Here is an 8976-nt window from a genome sequence, read left to right on the forward strand (position 1 = left end):
CAACACATACACAGGTATGTGTTGTACATACGTTGTATGTGTTGTACATACGTTACTGTACTCTGAGGAAGGCTGGTCCACCAGACGAAAACGTTAAAAGAAGTCTTCCAAAAAGTTCGTCGTCTCTTTCCTGCGTATGTTACGTCGGGTCCTGCGTGCTGAACTTTGAAGAAAACCCCTATATATATATATATATATATATATATATATATATATATATATATAGTATATGAAACATAAAAAACTCCCGATACAGCTTTCTGTTGCTCAATACGCGCTACATAAAAGTGTTTTTGGCAGTTTTGCAGAGAACACCCCATTTCCCTTCATCGTATTTATAAAGGTAGATGCAGTTTTACTTGGCATGGTTCCACATGAGTGCGATGTACTTCTTTCTGGGAGCCAGCAAGCATAGAGGTATTGCGTCTAAAAGACAGCTCTGCAGATGTTTTGGCCCATGAACCGGCGCTGATCCAGAATGCTGCATTGATATCAGGCTTGTCCTCCTATAGACCTATATCTCGAAGCGGACGTCGTGCAAGAATTGCCATGCTCGGGCTACGCCAATGTTTTGATGTGTACCAACATTTACTCCTATGTATCTTTAGGATCAACGCATACATCCAGCACTGGCACCAGCCAGCCTAACGCCGGTTAGGGCATGCAAGTGGCTCCTCTGTCAGGCGGTCATGGACGCAAGATCAGAGTTCGAAGACAGCCGCAGACCTAGCGATCTCGCGCACAAGGAAGACAACTAAGTCTGGTGCTTGTGCCTAGACGTTAAAGAAACCTCCATTTTCAGTTTACTTTCCGAGCCACCGATGTTCACTCCTATCACTCTGGGAATCCCGAACGTGTCACGCTATAGCATTCGGCTTCATGAGAAGGCGAAGACAAGCACTGAAACTAAACAATAAACAGCAAAGCAGTTCACTTACGGCATCTGCATGAAACCTTGGTCTCTGTTTCTCCTCCTCAACTTACAACGCCCGCCCAAGCAACCTCGTAGTTCATGAAGTCCTGGCAACTTTAGAATAAACGAATGCGGGATTCTGTGGGCCTAGAGTTGTGCTTCGATGGCCCTTATTCTGAACAGTGTTCTGTACTATCCAGACTGTGAATCGCCGCTCCCGTTACAGAAATCGCTTGTCGTGGCGCAATGCTTGCGATCCATCGTCACCGGTTGGTAGTGACATACAGAGACGAAGCTTAAGTCAGCCTCGCGCTTCCGCGAACAATTTTTCCTTGCTATGCGTGCGGCCATTGGTGGGTAAGCTTGTAGAAATTTCATGTGCTGCCTCAGTAATGAGTGAAAAATATCTATATTGAGCTCAGTCAGTGACTGTATAATGGCCTTTATGCAAAGAAAGAAAGAAAGAAGAAACTTCGATGCATTGTAATCTAAAGGCTATTACTGAAAGCTTAGTGGTTGAATGCACATTCCGGCTATTTATTAAAAATTTATTTCAGTCTGTTATTTTTCTTTTCAATTACACCGTCTTTTGGAGCCGCAACAATCGGGAGTTGCGTTTGCTCGTCAATACTTGTAACAATGGTATCGGGACGACGTACGGTTTGCGACAAGCTTAAAAAGTTTCGGAAGCGCACGTTAACCGAAACAATTAGCCGCATAACATGCCTACTGAAAAAAAAAAGTAAAGCCAGTTCCACGCAGTGAAAGCTGTCAAAACAGCCAAGCTCGTGGTCGTTTTCTCAAGTTTTAACTCGTGTTTAGCGCGATTTTCATGAAAGTCTTGTGTCTCGTTGTCGTCGTTTTGCTAGATTCGAGCTTCGGTTCCGGATTGCGCACACTCTTCAGTTGCGCAAGGTTGCGATCAAACCTCAGTCTATCACACACCTTGCAGCTGTGGCCGCACTCTCGGTCGAGGAATTGTCTTCTCCCCAACCGTCCATCGGCACCCTCCGTGGGAGGAATCTCTCTGCGTCGACGTCTCTGCTCGGCCTTCTACTCTCGAAGTTGGGGGTTGGCTTGCCTCTGCTGGCTGCTGCTGCGTTTGAATTTTATTTCGTTTTTCAACCTCGCACATATATGCGGCATTTTCATCACTCATAGCACCTTAGCCTATGTAAAAGTGAAAAGGAGCAACAGCAAGCACAGGCTTCCAACCTTTCCACATCATACCCCAGTAACAGAAAAAAAATTCCATCGGTTAAGACGTAATGGTGGGCTAGTTGGTTGATCACGATGGAATATGGCAGCGCATTTCGAAACTGGGACATAACGCAGAATGAACAAACACGAGGACTGTACTGCAACTGTCAGTTTATTGCAGAATAAGCATACATAAATGCGCGTTCGGATGCGTGCGTGGAGCACTTCAATGAAGGGAACGGCACAGGTTTTTGACTTCTTATATGAGCCAACAGCCATCATGCTGCACGAAAAGTTATACTCCAGACGCCTTCATACTGCACAAAAAATAAATAAAAGGGAAAAAGCAAGAAAAGGAAGAAGAAAGCGAGTAAAGCACACCATCTGACATTGGCACGTTCAGATACATAAAAGCCTTTTTTTTTCTTTCTCAGATAAGACGACCCAAGGGGAACTGATGACCTTTTCCTTCCGCTTTGAAATCTCAGCTACGTGCAATAACTACGTACAAGGCAGCGGAAATTTCCAAGAGGCACGTAAACGCGCTTGAAAATCGGAAGCTTGAAGTAGGAGCCATACAAAAAAATTGGAGCCAGCAAAAGCAAAAAAATTGGAGCTCGCAACAACTAGTAACATTGAGCCACCAGCAACTGAAACCGCAGGTGAAACCGCAAGAACAATGCTTCCGCTGTGGAACAACGTGCAGACCGTGCGAATGTCCTGCCTATGGGGCTGACTATTATAACTTAAGCACATTAGGGCATTTCGCTAGCATGTTTGCAAGGCCAACGAGGCAGCAACACATTCCGCTAGCACATACGACTCCTTGAGGATCTACAGCAGCAGGATCAGCAACAAGATTTTTTCTTCGACAGTCTAGACCTCCTTAAAGTAAGCAGACTGGGAGTGGATAGAAAAGGTCAGCGTAAATGGACACAGAACAAAGCGGAAGTACACCTCTCTTGCTTCGGTGTAAAGTAAAACAAAAAACACGCAGACATTCTGTTTGTGTGTTTTATTGTTTCGCTAAACTTCAGTTCGTCAAACAAGCAACAGATCACACAAATAACAGATGCTGCCTTCAATATTTCTCGAAGTCACGTGTCACACGAGCGACGTCGCCCTGCGGACACAACTACGTAGGCGCAGGGACGCGATACGTCACCGTCCGGCTTGGAGCGCGGCGGCCGCAAGGAGAAGCCAAAACGGCGTTCGGTTTGAAATGTCAGCCCTTTCCGCGGCGCGTAGCGGTGTAATACTTTGCAGACACGATAGTTAGCGCGCAATGTATGCTCTGCGATTATCAGCTCAAAATGGCCAGACCTGGTGAGGGATCTTTTAACACGTCCTGAATGTGTGAATCTTAAGTAAACCGACTTTTTCTTCTGCTCTCGACTTGACTGATCCCGTGTACGGGTCACTCCAACAACAACGCAGCATAACAGACGACATCGGCAGTGTTTGGACAGTGGGACTGCAGTTTCGGTATTGGCAATAAAGCGTCGCCATGACACTGGTAACCAAAGGAAAATTCAGTAACGTTTGCGTATGTAGCACTAACTTTTCAAACTACATAACAATAAATTGAAGTGATGCAATTACGTGTAGAAATAAAATGTGCGTTTGGCAAATTTCTTCTTCGCCATCAAATATCTTTATTTGTTCCCTTCATTTGTTGCGCCAAGGGGCGGCGCTTTCACTCTTGTCGCATCGGCTGCCATTCTCTTCGTCTGCTCCTGTCGCTTTCTCTGCACGTGCAAGTTTTTGCAGCGAAAGCTGGGTATGACTAACCTTCCACAGTATTTCTGGCGTCTGGCAAGAGAAACGGACTTAGCGATTTCTAACAAGCCCATCCATAATGGGTTTCATTGTTTGCTTTGTGTCTGATCACGTACAGGTGCAGTGCGGCGGCGCAGACGTCAAAATTCGGAACAGATCAGCACGCTCCCCGTGAACAATAGCGTGACGTCAGCGCTACCGCAGTATATAAGCAGGAGAGGTATCGGCGCTAAAAACAGCTGCGTTATCGATGAGGCGGACACTTGTAGTTCACACACAGGAAGAACAACATACGTACCAGGAGAGCCGGAGGGAAGAGCAACGAGAATGTAAACGGCGCCGGCGCGAAACGATCACCGACGGAGAACGTTCCGGCCATGCTGAACGAAAACGACAATCGCGAGCCCGGCCACCTCCGAACGAGCAATGACGCCAGACTCGCAACGCAAAAAAAAAAATTACAACCATTCCGCTTTGTGAAGATGGAATGGCAGCGAAAGCAGTTTGCTTTTCGTTTCAGAGGTTCGACTGTCGTCACCCTTCGCTGCCATTCCACCTTCACAGAGTGGAATGGTTGTCATTACTTTTTTTTTTCGTATGTTCTGCAGTTTAAAACTTTCCTTCTGTGCCTGTGAATGTTCCGGCAATGTCGGAAAAACGGAGGAAAGGATACAAGGCTTGCTGCGCGGCTGCGTGATGTGGCAGCTCGGGGAGCAACAGAAGGGCGAAATTTTTCCGTTTCCCACTGGAAGAGAGGTAAGCACACTTTTTCTGCTATAGGAAAAACTTTCTTTCTGCAGCTATAGGACGAAACGAAAGATCTTTCGCGCTTGTTTGCAAGTGAATGTCTTTTTTGGTCTGTGGCGGCGCATTTTTCTGCGGTGTAAGAAACTGAAGCTAATTGGGTGATTGATGCTATCTGATGCGCAGGCGGAAATTTCGCTTCGGTATGTATTAGCGGTTGCCCTTTATTTTTTCCAAGAGTAGAGAACTCGCAAATTATATCTGCCATAAGTATTCGAATGCTTATTGTACAATCTGGTTCCGCTGGAGAGCATTCCGGTCATCGCTTTTTGTTACTGCATTACCACCTTTGAATGGTCGTGAACACGGCAGAAGTAAAAATAAAAATCAAATACATAGCAGTCGTCGTTTGCACTTTGAATTACAAGAAGAAATTCTAGTTACCTATGTGACGACACAGGTTCGCTTCTCTTTTCAACCTGTGCCTAGAAGGGCGGAATATTTTAGTCGCTTCTTCGCACTCTTATACATGGTTTCGCTTTTAAGTGTTCCTTAATCACGACCACGCGGCATTTTGCCGATTTTTCCTATTGACACACGGCGAAATGACTCTAAATGGGGAGTGCTAGCGGGGCTGACATGGGAGCAGATGTACAACGGCTACGGCCTCGGCTCAGACCATTTCAGAGCAAGGGACTATACGCCGACCCTGTCGTGGTCGGCTGTGCCAACTGCAGGAGTGAAAGAGTGGTCCCTGATCGATGAAGGTAAGGAAAAGTTATTAGTGGTTGCCAATCTGTTGCTTCTGTAGTTCATTACTTTCGTACGAAAGCCACTTGACAGGGGACGGCGCAAGTGCCGTGATCACGGCGAGCGCTGTCTTTTTCTCGTCGTATGCTATGGCGCCGGGCGCCATGTGACGTCACGCAGCGAAATTTGCTCCGCGTGCGCCAAGAAACCGCGCGCTTGTCAGTTTCTCGTTACCGCTCGCTCGCCTGAGGTGCGCGATGTTCCCCATTATAGGCTAAACTAGAAACCCGAGCAGTTTTTGCCGATAATTAGCGAACTTATATTCGTAATATGACCCGCCTCGCTTGGCGCGGCAGCATACGACACGGCGAAGCCAGTTATTGCTGCGCGCTGCCCTCTTCTCCCTAAGCTTGGTTTGCCGCTTTACAGCAGAAATTCTTCCGGAGCAAAAATTCCAATGATCAGTTTCCCAGCAGCTTTAAACTATTGGAAATTAGTTTTGCTCTTATGGGTATTTTGCAGAAAAATAAAGCCTAATAAAACGTGGAAATACCTCATCGTTAAGAAGATCAATCAAAACTTTCATCGATCTATAAAACTAGCTCTAAAAACTGATCCTCAGCCAGCTATTCAGGAACCAGCAATGCATAACATACTACATGAATATATATCTGCACTAAAACTTGAAACTTACCCTAATTAATTTTGGGGGCGTATTCCTACTTGAAATACTACATACAAATATAATCAGAACTAATCTTCATAGATTAAAAGTACTATTTTAGGAAAACAGTTCCGTTTTTGTCACATGCACTAGAAATTTGATGATGAACGGGCTTTTCATGTTGTGTTTCCATAAAGGTGAGGCGATGTCATATATGGCACACATGTGATGCCAATGCAATTCTCTTGACAGTGGAACATGACACTCAAGCATAACACGGCGCTGAGCTTGTCTTGCTTGCCTGTGTGTAATGTTCCTTTACACAACGTGAAACTTCGGCGAAAATTTGCCAACTAGACTGACAATATGTTGTGATGATGGGTCTGTCTTTACAGGTTCTGCGTTGCCGAAGCCAGGCTGAAAGCGGAAAATATACTCGCCAGAGACCGCGGGCGTCATCGATCGACTAAGAGATGATACACAAAAGTATCGCAAGTCAGCGAAGTTAAAGAGCTGCCGAAAGATTACCACGAAGGAAGCACTAGAGAAGTTGACGCATTACGTGAGCCAAGAGTTCTACCAACTCTTGCAGCGCCAGGAGACGCTCCATTATCGCAAGAGGAAGGCAAATATAGGGGGAAATGTTATCCGGACCACGTTGGTGCGGTCGCGCAGTTGTGCGGTGTGTCCACTGTACTGAAAGATAAGCTAAACAGCAGCCTACAATAAGAACTATTTTGCTCTAATAAGTCTCGCATAGACCTGCTGCAGCATTTTTGCTATGCGTGGCTTACGCTGCACCTAAACTACATCAATCTGGATCTCAAAAAAACAGCGCGAGAGAAAACCCGCTGCAAAAAGAAAGCTTCCAAAAGCTTGAAAATTAAGAAAAGTTTCGTTAATGATATTTTATTCTTTGTGTAAGTCCGATAGCTCTCAGAGCGGTCTCCTAATTAGCCCATCTTTAGAAAATATTTCAGCATATTTCAACATTTGCATATACATCGTGCAGCGTATACTTTCTGCAGACAATCATTGCTCCCACACTTGCACCCTCCTCTTTGAAGATTATTACGCAGCTGCCATGCACGGATCATCGGATGCTAGAATCTCCTTGAGCTCATTTCAGTAAAGTTGTGCAAGTACTGCTGTTCCTCGACGCCCTTGACTTCAGTGGTTTCATTATTACAGCAAAAATGGGAGGAGGGGGTCTCCTTTCGCAAGGTCACGAATAAGCTTAATAAGCAGAGAAAATATGCTGTGCCAGAAGCGAGTGTTCTAGAAAAGTTTAAATACTTTCCGCTCCTTATTGTGTGGACACCGAAACTGTCATGACGGAGGACCTCCAGCGAATGTTGAAACTTGTAACGTAGCTCTAACACCTGTCCTATACTTCAAACAAGACGCACGAAACTGAGCCTATAGACGCTGTTAAAGAGAGTCTATTAGAGGAAGGTATTGAAAACCATTCAAAATAGATGTCGTTCTGAGCAGGTTGCCCTGACGCATTGAATGCAGCCGACTTGCGTTGCTTTTAGAAAATATTTCTCCATGTCCCGAAGCTACGTGTTCAACAAAATACCTTTGTGCATCACTCTCTCCTTGCCCAACCTCTACTGACGATCAACCGCCGATTTACACATGCTCCTCCTGCATTTACTACTTCGCAACAAAAAAACTTAGAGCTTTTTGTTCTTATTGTCTGGTAACTGCTTCATTTATGCCTAGATGACGACAGAACCAATCAAGAGCATTACAAATTTTAAGAAACATCTGCAATATCCGAGCGATGAATTTCGTATTCATACCGTGTTCGCAATTGTATAGATCTGAATGAAACTCTAATGGCCTTGCATGGTGTATTGCGAAACAAAACCACATATGAAAAATGCTACAGACATTTTCAATATAATTTGATGGATATTTATTGGTACAAGGAGAGCTATGCAGAAAATTGAGTAGGTATAGCATGTTGTTTGGACTAGCAAGTATATCCGTTGTGTGGAATAAAATTTATGCGTGGCTCTGCTATCTCCGACACCAGAGACCAGTGGTGCTGGTGGAAGGCCAGTAAAGTAGTGCAAAACCACACACTTAGTCTAACCTTTGCTGAGCTTCCCCCAGCTCCGGTGGTGTCTCATGTTTGCGATAGCAGAGCCACGCATAAGTTTCTTTCCATTGCGAGAAAGAGGACAGCCGAAGCGAGCACGCGGATTTTTATCGGAGAAAAATGACATCCCACAACCTGTGTCACCGCCGCAGCGCTCCTACCCCGCTAGGCTCCACCTACCCACCCTCGCCACGTCGCTATGCTGTGCGATGCTATATCTGTACTCTGCTTTCACTTTCTCTTAGCTCTCTCCCCCCCCCCCCAGCTCGGCCAAGCTGCGAACGTCAAGAGAAACCCAGAGAGGTTCTAACAGCTCCATGGAAAAAAGAAGTTCCTGTTACTGGTATGCGAAAAATGTGAATATGTTCCTCTTGATAATGTTTTTATTATTCACAAATAACTGTTGGGACAAAAACTGCTTTGGTAGAGTTGTGTTGTGCACAACAAACAAACATGGTCTCTGTAGCAATTTTGTAGCAAAGAACATGGTCTCTGTAGGAAATTGTAGGAAGCAGTCTTACGTACGTATGATTCTAGTACAGAATGCGCCCATTTGTACTGACTAATGAGATACTCTGCTCTACATTACTGTACTCTGCATTTTTGCCCTGCTTTGCGATAGCTTGCTAATAAAAACAGGGAATGAAGCACATTTGTCTGCCTACTTCTTGCCGAAGCAAAATAACCACGAGGCATGGCATACTGGCTCGCGCATCTTGAACAGAAAAAGTTTTCGCACAGATGCCTTGCACTTATGTTGTAGGAGAATAAAATTACAAGCCGAAGGGTGTCGACAACAAGATCTTCTCGAGTGCA

The 8976-nt window shown here is 45.2% G+C and overlaps 1 long non-coding RNA gene across 1 annotated transcript; it reads left to right on the forward strand.

The window, feature by feature from the left end:
• Positions 1-4155: 4155 nt before the first annotated feature.
• LOC135909938 (uncharacterized) lies at positions 4156-7592 on the forward strand. Its single transcript, XR_010566857.1, has 3 exons — positions 4156-4648; positions 5314-5403; positions 6446-7592. It is a non-coding gene; the product is annotated as an uncharacterized lncRNA (long non-coding RNA).
• The last annotated feature ends 1384 nt before the right edge of the window (positions 7593-8976 follow it).

Source organism: Dermacentor albipictus, chromosome 1, assembly GCF_038994185.2.
Source record: "Dermacentor albipictus isolate Rhodes 1998 colony chromosome 1, USDA_Dalb.pri_finalv2, whole genome shotgun sequence".
NCBI classification, from domain to species: domain Eukaryota; kingdom Metazoa; phylum Arthropoda; class Arachnida; order Ixodida; family Ixodidae; genus Dermacentor; species Dermacentor albipictus.